Source organism: Ascaphus truei, chromosome 7 (assembly GCF_040206685.1).
Source record: "Ascaphus truei isolate aAscTru1 chromosome 7, aAscTru1.hap1, whole genome shotgun sequence".
Taxonomy (NCBI): Eukaryota; Metazoa; Chordata; class Amphibia; order Anura; family Ascaphidae; genus Ascaphus; species Ascaphus truei.
Window position 1 is genome coordinate 25,578,163 of NC_134489.1, and position 13,122 is coordinate 25,591,284.

Genomic DNA, 13,122 nt, shown 5'->3' on the forward strand with positions numbered 1-13,122 from the left:
GCTTCTCGGCCTTTTGGCTCAGATCAAGTGTCTGGGCTGAGAGGTTGCGCTGAGTCTGTGACTCCTTGGCCTTGGGTCATCGCTTCCTGGGGAGCTTAAGACCCATGCTGCTATGAGGGAGTCACGCTAACTCGAGCACGGGAGGCGATCAGGAGAGAGAGAAGGAGAGGGGCCGGCGCCTTGGCCTTGAGGGATCGTTCCCCAGGAACTAAACCCTCATGCTGCTTTAGGGGCGTCGCACCTGATCCTGGACGGCCGGATTGGACAGAGGCGGACAAGCAAGCAAGAGAGTGATGGGCCGGTGCCTTTGCCTGGTGGGATCGCCGTGACTGGCTAAACCCACCTGCTGCTATTAGGGCGCCGCACCAGATCTTGAGTTGGTGTTGGAGAGACGAGGACGAGGATAAAGATGGCGGACTACGCAAACGAGAGGAACTGCATTCGGTTTCAGCTGGATGAGTGCAGACGAAGCAGTGGTGGTGTGGAATACCTCGTGGAGGAAATCCTTTTTGAGGTGTTGGAAGTGGATCCTGAACGAATCTTTTGCCTGCAGGAGTTTTTGAAGATGGGAATCTTTGACTTGACGCTGAAAGACGAGCGGGAATGTCAAGTGGTATACGACCGATGTGTTGTGGCAGCAGGTACCCCAAGGATGAGAGGAATCAAAGTGATACCGAGATTTCTACAGCAGGAGAAGGCGGTGATTGTACAGATGTTCAATGTTTATGTCATGAAAGAGGACATTGAGAACTTTTTGGCCCGCTTTTGTGAAACAGTTAGAGGAGGAGCAGAAATGAAAAACAAGTATGGACTGTTTAATGGGAGAAGGAAGTTCTGGGTCCGCTTCAGATTGGACCCAGGCGGGGACAGAGGAATGCTACACCCTCCTGCAAGTTTCTGCATTGGCAGGAATAAGGGGGTTTTGAACTTTCCAGGACAGTCATTTGATGTGTGTTGTTGGAACTGTGGGAAAAAAGGACATATGGCAGCCAAGTGCTGTGAGAGTAAAAGATGTGACTTTTGTGCAGAGCCGGGACATTTGGCACGCAAGTGCCCCAAGAAAGAAGATACAAGGACACAAAAAGACTTGGGAGATGGGAAAAATTGTGATCATGTGAAAGAAAGGGTTGGGATGGTGGAAAATGTGGCGAAAGTTAGAGAAGAGGATAAGGAAAGAAGATCTGAAAAAATGAAGATAGAACAGAGTCAGCAAAGAATAGAGAAGGATTCTTTAGGTGTGGGGGTAGATAAAGATGAAGGAAAAGGGGACAGTGTGGGGGAGGAAGAAATTAGTGTTCAGGAGGAGGAAAGGGAGTTCGAGAACTGTGGACAGGATAGTGGGAAGGAGAGTGAGTTGGGGTCAGAGGAAGAGGGTGTGTTGGGGGAGGAGGAGGAGGAAGAGAGTGTGTCTGTGGAGGAGGAAGAGAGTGGGTCTGTGGAGGTAGAGGGGGAGGAAATGGAAGGGGGAGAGGAAGAAGAAGAGGGTATGTCTGAGGAGGAGGAGGCAAGGGAAAAGGAAGATGGAAGGGGAAAGGTGGAGAGAATAGAAAAAGTATTCCAGTGGGGAGCAGAGAATGCAGACTCGTGGAGTTTTCTTTGTAATGACAAGCAATTAAAGAAAGCCATAATTGGTTTAAAGAAAAAATTTATTGAGGCTTATGTAAGGAAAAATATTAGTTATTTGAGGTGAATAGGTATAGGCCAGAAGTTGTTTGGAGTGATAAAGAAAATATTTTGACATTTTTTTTGTGTAAAGTAAGTAAATGTTAGCAAAGGGTTGCAATAGAGTTTGTTGTAATGAATAATGTGGTTGGTTTTTTTTGTAAAACATATTATTTTGTTGAAAAGTTTTTTCTTATCTGATGTGTTGTAAAACATGAGAAAGTAAATAAACAATTTAAAACAAAAAAAAAATCTGTTCTTATCAGTTTAATATCTGATACGTCCCCTATCTGGGGACCATATATTAAATGGATTTTTAGAACAGGGAGATGGAAGAAGAGCTTGCTCTGTCCACTCCACGCATTGACCTGGTATTGCAGTACCTCCAGGACCGGTGCACTTCCCTTTGGGGATATTTGGCTTGTATCAAAAAATAGAAACAAATGACTGTCTGACAGAAAAAAAACAAACATGCATTTTTGGCTCTTTCTTTTGCAAAGAAAGAAGAAGATGAAATGACGACAAAATAAAGCCTCCTTCTTTTTGCTGTGTCTTGTTTGCTCTTTTGCGTGGCTTCTTACTTTCTTTTCTTTTCAGCTCCTCCTCGCATGGAGCAGGAGTGCCGCCTGCTGCCTAGCCTAATTCAGTCCGAACGAGCAGATGCCTAAGAAACTCCTGTTGAAGCTGTATCCAAATAGCCTGCATAGCAAACACTGCAGCAGCAAGCAGCAAGCAGCAAGCAGCAAATGCCTTGACTTGCTGGCTTCTTGTCACAATGGCTGGCTGGCTGAAATGACCTGAACTGAAAAGCCCAGCCACTGGCTGCTTGCATGCTTGCTGCCTGAGTTTCATGGCAGCCCGGACGAGTCGGCTAGCAGAGAAAAAGTGGGCGGTTCCTATGCAAATAAGCAGACGAAGCCTGGTGCCGGAAAAAGAACTGGAAGCATGTGCCTTTTTGGCTGTTTGCTGGCCATGCGGGCCCCCCAGCAGTGTGTGCGGCTGCTTTTCTTTACTCCATAGAAAGTCTTTGGCTTTTGCATCCGTCGTCGTCGTCGCCGCCGCTGCTGCATAGACTCCCCGGGGCTGTGTCGGGAGGAGCGGAGGGACTGGAGGCAGGCCTGCTGGGGGAGGAGGCGAGCGGGCAGCCAGCGGCTCCCTCTGCCCTTCTCCCTAAAGCGTAGCGCCCCTGGCCGTCGGGCGGCGCTCAGGCGGGGGCCCATTTCTGGTTATCGCTTCTCGGCCTTTTGGCTAAGATCAAGTGTAGTATCTGTTCTTATCAGTTTAATATCTGATACGTCCCCTATCTGGGGACCATATATTAAATGGATTTTTAGAACAGGGAGATGGAAGAAGAGCTTGCTCTGTCCACTCCACGCATTGACCTGGTATTGCAGTACCTCCAGGACCGGTGCACTTCCCTTTGGGGATATTTGGCTTGTATCAAAAAATAGAAACAAATGACTGTCTGACAGAAAAAAAACAAACATGCATTTTTGGCTCTTTCTTTTGCAAAGAAAGAAGAAGATGAAATGACGACAAAATAAAGCCTCCTTCTTTTTGCTGTGTCTTGTTTGCTCTTTTGCGTGGCTTCTTACTTTCTTTTCTTTTCAGCTCCTCCTCGCATGGAGCAGGAGTGCCGCCTGCTGCCTAGCCTAATTCAGTCCGAACGAGCAGATGCCTAAGAAACTCCTGTTGAAGCTGTATCCAAATAGCCTGCATAGCAAACACTGCAGCAGCAAGCAGCAAGCAGCAAGCAGCAAATGCCTTGACTTGCTGGCTTCTTGTCACAATGGCTGGCTGGCTGAAATGACCTGAACTGAAAAGCCCAGCCACTGGCTGCTTGCATGCTTGCTGCCTGAGTTTCATGGCAGCCCGGACGAGTCGGCTAGCAGAGAAAAAGTGGGCGGTTCCTATGCAAATAAGCAGACGAAGCCTGGTGCCGGAAAAAGAACTGGAAGCATGTGCCTTTTTGGCTGTTTGCTGGCCATGCGGGCCCCCCAGCAGTGTGTGCGGCTGCTTTTCTTTACTCCATAGAAAGTCTTTGGCTTTTGCATCCGTCGTCGTCGTCGCCGCCGCTGCTGCATAGACTCCCCGGGGCTGTGTCGGGAGGAGCGGAGGGACTGGAGGCAGGCCTGCTGGGGGAGGAGGCGAGCGGGCAGCCAGCGGCTCCCTCTGCCCTTCTCCCTAAAGCGTAGCGCCCCTGGCCGTCGGGCGGCGCTCAGGCGGGGGCCCATTTCTGGTTATCGCTTCTCGGCCTTTTGGCTCAGATCATTGTGTCTGGGTCAGGAGGCCCAACGGGAAGGCGACGGTCCGGCACCTCGGCCTTGCAGCATCGCTCGAAAGAGCTAAAGCTGCATGCTGCTATAGGGGTGCCGCACCAGAGCTGACCAAAGAAGGACGATGGCAGCATGGATGGCTGTAAGGAATACGATCCGGCTCCTAGTCGAGGAGGCCGAGCGAGACCGAATTCGCCTGAAGTACATCGTGGAGATGGTGTTGACGGATTTATGGAAGATGGACATCAGAGACGTGTACTGCCTACAGGATTTCCCGAACCAAGGGATTTTTGATGTGACGTTCAGATCAGAAGCCGATTGCTGGAACGCGTATGAAAGGAGCAGAGAGAAGGAAAAAGATTCAGCAATGGTGGGGATCAAGGTTATCCCTTGTTTCACGCTGGGAGAGAAGCCAGTCACGGTCCATATGTTCAATCCCTTTGTGCAGAAGGAGGACATAGCGGATTTTTTGAAAAGATACTGCACGATGGTTAAAGGGGGTGAGGAAGTGAAGAATTTCTACGGAACTTTTAATGGCAAAAGACGTTTCCTGGTTCGCTTTAAAGAGGATACGGGACGTATAGGGGGAGTGATGCACCCCCCAGCCAGTTTCAGCATTGGTGGCAACAGGGGTTTTTTGAACTATCCTGGACAACCCCTGTTTTGCAGGAAGTGCCATTTGTTTGGGCATACCAAAGAAAGGTGTGAGAAGAAAGAAATGGTGTGCCGGAATTGTGGGGAGGAGGGGCATGGCGCCGCCACGTGTACGGTGCCTAAGAAATGTGATATTTGTGGTGTGAGGGGGCATTTGGCTCGGCAATGTCCGAAAAGAACTTATGCCCATATGGCAAGAGTCAGCAGAGAAGAGGAGGCTCAAGAGACTGTAAAAGACTTTGGTAAAGACTCTGTGGCTCAAAGTTTTGGTGGGGAAAAGAAGGAAGGGGGAGACTTTGATCAGGCTGTGGATAAGGGTGGGAAAGCAGGGTCTGTGAGTATGCCTGCCCCAAACGGGGGGGAAAGTATGGAACTTCATGATGCACAGGGGGGGGAGGGGAAGCCTTGTGAAGAACAGGAGGAGGGAATGGAGGTGACAGTGGAGGAAAAGAAGCCCCAAAAACGTAAACAGGAAGCAGACAGCATGGAAGGGAAGGAGAGTCAAGGGGGAGAGAAGAGGGAGGGGCCTAGAGAGAAAGTAGAGAGGGTTGTGAAGATAGGGAGGGAGCAGATAGGAGAAGTACCAAGTAGGAGTGCTTTAGATGAAAAAATAGAAGAGTTCCAGAGGGCAGTAGGAGAGGTAGATTTCTGGGTAGGAGTTTTTAGGAAGCAACATAGAGGAAGTACAGATATGCAAATTATTAAGAGATTAGACGAAGTAATGCATCAAAGGAAAAACATCACAAAAGAGGAATATGAGGAAATGAAAAAAGAGAATATACTTTTGGTGGAGGTGAAAGAGGGCAGAGCAGTCCTTAAGGAAAGAGAGGAGGAAAGGGAGTTTTTCGGAGATCTGGAGGATGTTAGCGAGGAGGAGGAAGTACAAGATAAAGTGGTGGAAGAGACCCCGGAAAGTATTATGTCAAGGGAAAAAGAGCACAGTGATTTTGAGGGGTATTCTAGAGTTCTAGAAACTAAAACATTGGAAGCAGCTAGGAGTAGTGGGAGTGATTGGGGGTCGGTCTCCTCGTCAGAAAGTGAAAGAGGAGGGGGGCAGAAAGAGGAAAAGAGACACCCAAGCAAGGAGATAGAAAGGGGGAAGATAACAGAGATGCCAACACGGAAGGTGGGAGGAACAAGTAGAAGTGAAAGTGAGGGAGGAATTCTATCGGTGGGAGAAAGCGGGGGAGAGGAAGGGAGAAGGGAGGAAGGAAGCACCTGTAAGATAAAAGCAATAGAGACTGGGGAAACCTCAAAAAACAAGGTGGTTTTGGGGAAGGTAGCCCCAGACAGGTCCAGAAAAGCAACGGATGGTAGTCCACATAGAAAGGAAGGGAAAAAAACTGAGGAGAAGAAAGTTGAATTAACCCCAAAGCAAAAAAAAGAATTTAATGATAATGTTAATGCGTATCATGATCGTATGTTTTTAGCAGCGGGAAGAACGGAACCTGAGAGTGAGAATTCGAAAAGGATAACTAGGGATCTGTTAGAGAGACTAGGGCCAAAACCATGGGTCCTTTATCCAGAATAAAGAGTGTTTTGGTTCATGAAGAAACTAAGGTTTAGTGGAATTGAATCTTGAACAGAAAGGATGTGTTTAAAGTAAAATTAAATTATGTGGTGTTATGTATAAAGGGGAAGTTTCTTCCTTTACAGATTTTCTTTTGATGGATTAATATTTGTTTATTTTTATTTTTTGAAAGGACCTTATGTAATGATTGTAAATATGTGGTGTTAGGTTTACGCTTGTAAATTTAGGTTGATTGAAAAGTATTTTTATTTTATTATTTGCTGATTGTAAATATGTGAAATGTGAATAAAAAAAAAAAAAAAAAAAAAAAAAAAAAAAAAAAATCTGTTCTTATCAGTTTAATATCTGATACGTCCCCTATCTGGGGACCATATATTAAATGGATTTTTAGAACAGGGAGATGGAAGAAGAGCTTGCTCTGTCCACTCCACGCATTGACCTGGTATTGCAGTACCTCCAGGACCGGTGCACTTCCCTTTGGGGATATTTGGCTTGTATCAAAAAATAGAAACAAATGACTGTCTGACAGAAAAAAAACAAACATGCATTTTTGGCTCTTTCTTTTGCAAAGAAAGAAGAAGATGAAATGACGACAAAATAAAGCCTCCTTCTTTTTGCTGTGTCTTGTTTGCTCTTTTGCGTGGCTTCTTACTTTCTTTTCTTTTCAGCTCCTCCTCGCATGGAGCAGGAGTGCCGCCTGCTGCCTAGCCTAATTCAGTCCGAACGAGCAGATGCCTAAGAAACTCCTGTTGAAGCTGTATCCAAATAGCCTGCATAGCAAACACTGCAGCAGCAAGCAGCAAGCAGCAAGCAGCAAATGCCTTGACTTGCTGGCTTCTTGTCACAATGGCTGGCTGGCTGAAATGACCTGAACTGAAAAGCCCAGCCACTGGCTGCTTGCATGCTTGCTGCCTGAGTTTCATGGCAGCCCGGACGAGTCGGCTAGCAGAGAAAAAGTGGGCGGTTCCTATGCAAATAAGCAGACGAAGCCTGGTGCCGGAAAAAGAACTGGAAGCATGTGCCTTTTTGGCTGTTTGCTGGCCATGCGGGCCCCCCAGCAGTGTGTGCGGCTGCTTTTCTTTACTCCATAGAAAGTCTTTGGCTTTTGCATCCGTCGTCGTCGTCGCCGCCGCTGCTGCATAGACTCCCCGGGGCTGTGTCGGGAGGAGCGGAGGGACTGGAGGCAGGCCTGCTGGGGGAGGAGGCGAGCGGGCAGCCAGCGGCTCCCTCTGCCCTTCTCCCTAAAGCGTAGCGCCCCTGGCCGTCGGGCGGCGCTCAGGCGGGGGCCCATTTCTGGTTATCGCTTCTCGGCCTTTTGGCTAAGATCAAGTGTAGTATCTGTTCTTATCAGTTTAATATCTGATACGTCCCCTATCTGGGGACCATATATTAAATGGATTTTTAGAACAGGGAGATGGAAGAAGAGCTTGCTCTGTCCACTCCACGCATTGACCTGGTATTGCAGTACCTCCAGGACCGGTGCACTTCCCTTTGGGGATATTTGGCTTGTATCAAAAAATAGAAACAAATGACTGTCTGACAGAAAAAAAACAAACATGCATTTTTGGCTCTTTCTTTTGCAAAGAAAGAAGAAGATGAAATGACGACAAAATAAAGCCTCCTTCTTTTTGCTGTGTCTTGTTTGCTCTTTTGCGTGGCTTCTTACTTTCTTTTCTTTTCAGCTCCTCCTCGCATGGAGCAGGAGTGCCGCCTGCTGCCTAGCCTAATTCAGTCCGAACGAGCAGATGCCTAAGAAACTCCTGTTGAAGCTGTATCCAAATAGCCTGCATAGCAAACACTGCAGCAGCAAGCAGCAAGCAGCAAGCAGCAAATGCCTTGACTTGCTGGCTTCTTGTCACAATGGCTGGCTGGCTGAAATGACCTGAACTGAAAAGCCCAGCCACTGGCTGCTTGCATGCTTGCTGCCTGAGTTTCATGGCAGCCCGGACGAGTCGGCTAGCAGAGAAAAAGTGGGCGGTTCCTATGCAAATAAGCAGACGAAGCCTGGTGCCGGAAAAAGAACTGGAAGCATGTGCCTTTTTGGCTGTTTGCTGGCCATGCGGGCCCCCCAGCAGTGTGTGCGGCTGCTTTTCTTTACTCCATAGAAAGTCTTTGGCTTTTGCATCCGTCGTCGTCGTCGCCGCCGCTGCTGCATAGACTCCCCGGGGCTGTGTCGGGAGGAGCGGAGGGACTGGAGGCAGGCCTGCTGGGGGAGGAGGCGAGCGGGCAGCCAGCGGCTCCCTCTGCCCTTCTCCCTAAAGCGTAGCGCCCCTGGCCGTCGGGCGGCGCTCAGGCGGGGGCCCATTTCTGGTTATCGCTTCTCGGCCTTTTGGCTAAGATCAAGTGTAGTATCTGTTCTTATCAGTTTAATATCTGATACGTCCCCTATCTGGGGACCATATATTAAATGGATTTTTAGAACAGGGAGATGGAAGAAGAGCTTGCTCTGTCCACTCCACGCATTGACCTGGTATTGCAGTACCTCCAGGACCGGTGCACTTCCCTTTGGGGATATTTGGCTTGTATCAAAAAATAGAAACAAATGACTGTCTGACAGAAAAAAAACAAACATGCATTTTTGGCTCTTTCTTTTGCAAAGAAAGAAGAAGATGAAATGACGACAAAATAAAGCCTCCTTCTTTTTGCTGTGTCTTGTTTGCTCTTTTGCGTGGCTTCTTACTTTCTTTTCTTTTCAGCTCCTCCTCGCATGGAGCAGGAGTGCCGCCTGCTGCCTAGCCTAATTCAGTCCGAACGAGCAGATGCCTAAGAAACTCCTGTTGAAGCTGTATCCAAATAGCCTGCATAGCAAACACTGCAGCAGCAAGCAGCAAGCAGCAAGCAGCAAATGCCTTGACTTGCTGGCTTCTTGTCACAATGGCTGGCTGGCTGAAATGACCTGAACTGAAAAGCCCAGCCACTGGCTGCTTGCATGCTTGCTGCCTGAGTTTCATGGCAGCCCGGACGAGTCGGCTAGCAGAGAAAAAGTGGGCGGTTCCTATGCAAATAAGCAGACGAAGCCTGGTGCCGGAAAAAGAACTGGAAGCATGTGCCTTTTTGGCTGTTTGCTGGCCATGCGGGCCCCCCAGCAGTGTGTGCGGCTGCTTTTCTTTACTCCATAGAAAGTCTTTGGCTTTTGCATCCGTCGTCGTCGTCGCCGCCGCTGCTGCATAGACTCCCCGGGGCTGTGTCGGGAGGAGCGGAGGGACTGGAGGCAGGCCTGCTGGGGGAGGAGGCGAGCGGGCAGCCAGCGGCTCCCTCTGCCCTTCTCCCTAAAGCGTAGCGCCCCTGGCCGTCGGGCGGCGCTCAGGCGGGGGCCCATTTCTGGTTATCGCTTCTCGGCCTTTTGGCTAAGATCAAGTGTAGTATCTGTTCTTATCAGTTTAATATCTGATACGTCCCCTATCTGGGGACCATATATTAAATGGATTTTTAGAACAGGGAGATGGAAGAAGAGCTTGCTCTGTCCACTCCACGCATTGACCTGGTATTGCAGTACCTCCAGGACCGGTGCACTTCCCTTTGGGGATATTTGGCTTGTATCAAAAAATAGAAACAAATGACTGTCTGACAGAAAAAAAACAAACATGCATTTTTGGCTCTTTCTTTTGCAAAGAAAGAAGAAGATGAAATGACGACAAAATAAAGCCTCCTTCTTTTTGCTGTGTCTTGTTTGCTCTTTTGCGTGGCTTCTTACTTTCTTTTCTTTTCAGCTCCTCCTCGCATGGAGCAGGAGTGCCGCCTGCTGCCTAGCCTAATTCAGTCCGAACGAGCAGATGCCTAAGAAACTCCTGTTGAAGCTGTATCCAAATAGCCTGCATAGCAAACACTGCAGCAGCAAGCAGCAAGCAGCAAGCAGCAAATGCCTTGACTTGCTGGCTTCTTGTCACAATGGCTGGCTGGCTGAAATGACCTGAACTGAAAAGCCCAGCCACTGGCTGCTTGCATGCTTGCTGCCTGAGTTTCATGGCAGCCCGGACGAGTCGGCTAGCAGAGAAAAAGTGGGCGGTTCCTATGCAAATAAGCAGACGAAGCCTGGTGCCGGAAAAAGAACTGGAAGCATGTGCCTTTTTGGCTGTTTGCTGGCCATGCGGGCCCCCCAGCAGTGTGTGCGGCTGCTTTTCTTTACTCCATAGAAAGTCTTTGGCTTTTGCATCCGTCGTCGTCGTCGCCGCCGCTGCTGCATAGACTCCCCGGGGCTGTGTCGGGAGGAGCGGAGGGACTGGAGGCAGGCCTGCTGGGGGAGGAGGCGAGCGGGCAGCCAGCGGCTCCCTCTGCCCTTCTCCCTAAAGCGTAGCGCCCCTGGCCGTCGGGCGGCGCTCAGGCGGGGGCCCATTTCTGGTTATCGCTTCTCGGCCTTTTGGCTCAGATCAAGTGTCTGGGTCAGGGGTCAGCGAGGAAGAGCGGTAGCCCTCTCGGCCTTGTGGCATCGGTTGGAAGACCTTAAGCCACATGTAGCTATAGGGGGGGTGAGCTTTTTTGAGCAGCGGGGAGCGATCGCCCCATAGCCTTGGGCTATCTTTGGTACGAGGAGGAGGCGTAGCGGACTGAAGATGGAAGAAGGTGCTTTTTCGTCGGCTTCGGCGCGACTATGGAATACAATACGCTTTATGGTGGAAGAGGAGCAGAGAGGTACGAAAGACCTGCGTTTTATTATAAAAGATATTTTCGAAGATCTGCTGGAACTCCCTTATAAGGAAGAGATATTATGTCTACAGGATTTTCCCCGAAAGGGAACTTACGATGTAACCTTCATGCGGGAGGAGAGATGCATGCATGCTTATCAGCAGTGTAAGGAAAAAAAGGAAGATCCCAGACTAAATGGGATAACTGTGTCACTCCTGTTTAAAAAAGAGGCGGAGAGAAAAAACATTGTAGTACATATGTACAACCCGCACGTTAAAGATGGAGAAATTGTGGCATTTCTGAGCCAATATTGTAAGGCGGTTAAATACATTAAAAAAGTATATAATGAACATGAACTTTGGAATGGAAAAAGGGTTTTTTCAGGGATGTTGATCCCGGAGGATGGATCATTTGGCGACTTAAAGCACCCCCCTGCGGTATTTGCAATCGGAAGAAATAAAGGGTTCCTATTCTATTCTGGGATGCCGGATTTTTGTAGGAATTGCAATAAGCATGGACATGACCAGAACAATTGCGGAAATAAAAAAACCTGCAGGAATTGTGGAAAAGAAGATCATGAAACCAAAGACTGCAGAGAGAAAACTTGTAACTTCTGTGGAAGTAAAGACCATCTGTACAGAGAATGCAACAAAAGGTCGTATGCAAATATGGCCAGGAAGATGGTGCCGGCCCAGCAGGAGAGATTCAATGAAAAGAATATGAGGCCGGTAACCGAGGTGATTGTAGAGTTGGAGGAAAAAAGGATACAGAAAGAAAAAGAGACGGAGGAAAAGAGGAAAAGAGAAGAGGCAGCAGAACCCGAGGAGTTGGGAGTGAAAAGGAGCTCCAAGTCGGAAGGAGAGAGATCGGATACGGGGCAGGGTACGGAGACAGAGTGGTCAGAAGTGGAAAATAGGAGGAGAGGCACAGCTTCAAAACCACAACGGGCAAAAGAGTGCAAAAGGATGAAGAGAGAGGAAAGGGTGCCAGAAAGTACAACACATCAAATAGAAGAGCATGGGGTGTCCACTTCAAATAAGTTTCAGCCCTTAATCGGACTAACAGAGCAAGGAGAAGAAGTAATCATTGATGGTGAGCCAGTGTCATATAGGTCGCAAAGTGAGATAATGTTGGGGTCCTTGTCAGAAGACTCAGAGCAGGAGGAGAGAACATTACCTGTCTCTGTGGCTTTAGAGACTCAGCCGGTTTCAGAAGCAGATGAAATGGACACGGCTGCTGGGCCAGATAAGTAAAAACTATCCTTTTTTTTGAAAGATGGCAGGTTACAAAGTAAAGACTGGAAATAAAGGTAACCTGGCCATGGGAATTAAAATTGTGTCATTGAATGTAAGGAGTATTAAGAGCTGCTATAGGAGGGCAGCTCTATGTGATTATTTAAAGACATTAGATGCGGATATACTATTCTTACAAGAATGTGGGATACCGGCAGAAGGTGATTATGTAAAATATGAGAATAGCTGGAAAGAGGGGCCATCTAACTGGTCAGGGAGTAATCAAAATAAAGCAGCAGGAGTAGCTATTTTATTTAGAGGGAATGAAGTGGAGATTAGAAGTGTGGAGGAAGTGATTGCAGGACGATTGCTGGTTGTGAATGTCTGTATGAATGGTGTGAATATGAAATGTATAAATGTGTATGCGTCACCAGATAAGAATGAAAGGTATGAATTATTGGAAGTGATGGAGATGTATGTTCTGGGAATTGAGCCAGTGATAGTGGCTGGTGATTTTAACTGTGATATGACAGAGAAGCATCAAGCAGGAAATAAGAGGGATAAAACGATAAATAAACTGAAGAATTGTATGATGGATATGGAGATGAAAGATGCTTGGATAGAAAGTGGGGAAACTGGGGAAGACTATACGTGGAGGAATAAAAAAGGGGAATCAAGATTAGATTACATTTTTGTGAATAAAAGTGTGGAGATAGAAGGGGCTTCCTTGGAATCAAACATATTTTCAGATCATAGAACCCTGAGATGTGACTGTGCAATAACAACTGAGAGGAAGATAAAGAAGGGGTCATGGAAATTGAACGTGGCATTATTGGAGGATAGGAATATACAGAACTTGTTCAAAGATTGTTATAGTAAGTGGAAAAAAATAGGAAATTATAATAAAAATATATTATTATGGTGGGAAGAGGTAAAGATTAAAATTAAAGAATTTTTTAGAAAACAAGGGTATGAGAAAGCAAAAAGAGAAAGAGAATTTTATAAAGAATTGCAACAAAAAGAACAGATGTTGTATAAATTAAGATCAATTGGAATAGAAGTGGATAAGGAATTTGAAATTTTAAGAAGAGAGACGAAGAAAATAATAAAGGAAAGGGGAAGGAGGATAATATATAGGGCTCAC

General features: G+C 47.5%; 4 non-coding genes and 2 pseudogenes across 4 annotated transcripts; all 6 read left to right on the plus strand.

The window, feature by feature from the left end:
- Window positions 1-1,892: 1,892 nt before the first annotated feature.
- LOC142500087 (U2 spliceosomal RNA) lies at window positions 1,893-2,067 on the plus strand (annotated as a pseudogene).
- Window positions 2,068-2,890: 823 nt separating this feature from the next.
- On the plus strand, window positions 2,891-3,081 carry LOC142500443 (U2 spliceosomal RNA). Its single transcript, XR_012803000.1, has one exon. It is a non-coding gene; the product is annotated as a U2 spliceosomal RNA (small nuclear RNA).
- Window positions 3,082-6,364: 3,283 nt separating this feature from the next.
- LOC142500308 (U2 spliceosomal RNA) lies at window positions 6,365-6,599 on the plus strand (annotated as a pseudogene).
- An 823-nt stretch (window positions 6,600-7,422) lies between these two features.
- LOC142500444 (U2 spliceosomal RNA) lies at window positions 7,423-7,613 on the plus strand. Its single transcript, XR_012803001.1, has one exon. It is a non-coding gene; the product is annotated as a U2 spliceosomal RNA (small nuclear RNA).
- Window positions 7,614-8,436: 823 nt separating this feature from the next.
- On the plus strand, window positions 8,437-8,627 carry LOC142500445 (U2 spliceosomal RNA). The gene has a single exon (XR_012803002.1). It is a non-coding gene; the product is annotated as a U2 spliceosomal RNA (small nuclear RNA).
- Window positions 8,628-9,450: 823 nt separating this feature from the next.
- On the plus strand, window positions 9,451-9,641 carry LOC142500447 (U2 spliceosomal RNA). Its single transcript, XR_012803004.1, has one exon. It is a non-coding gene; the product is annotated as a U2 spliceosomal RNA (small nuclear RNA).
- Window positions 9,642-13,122: the final 3,481 nt, after the last annotated feature.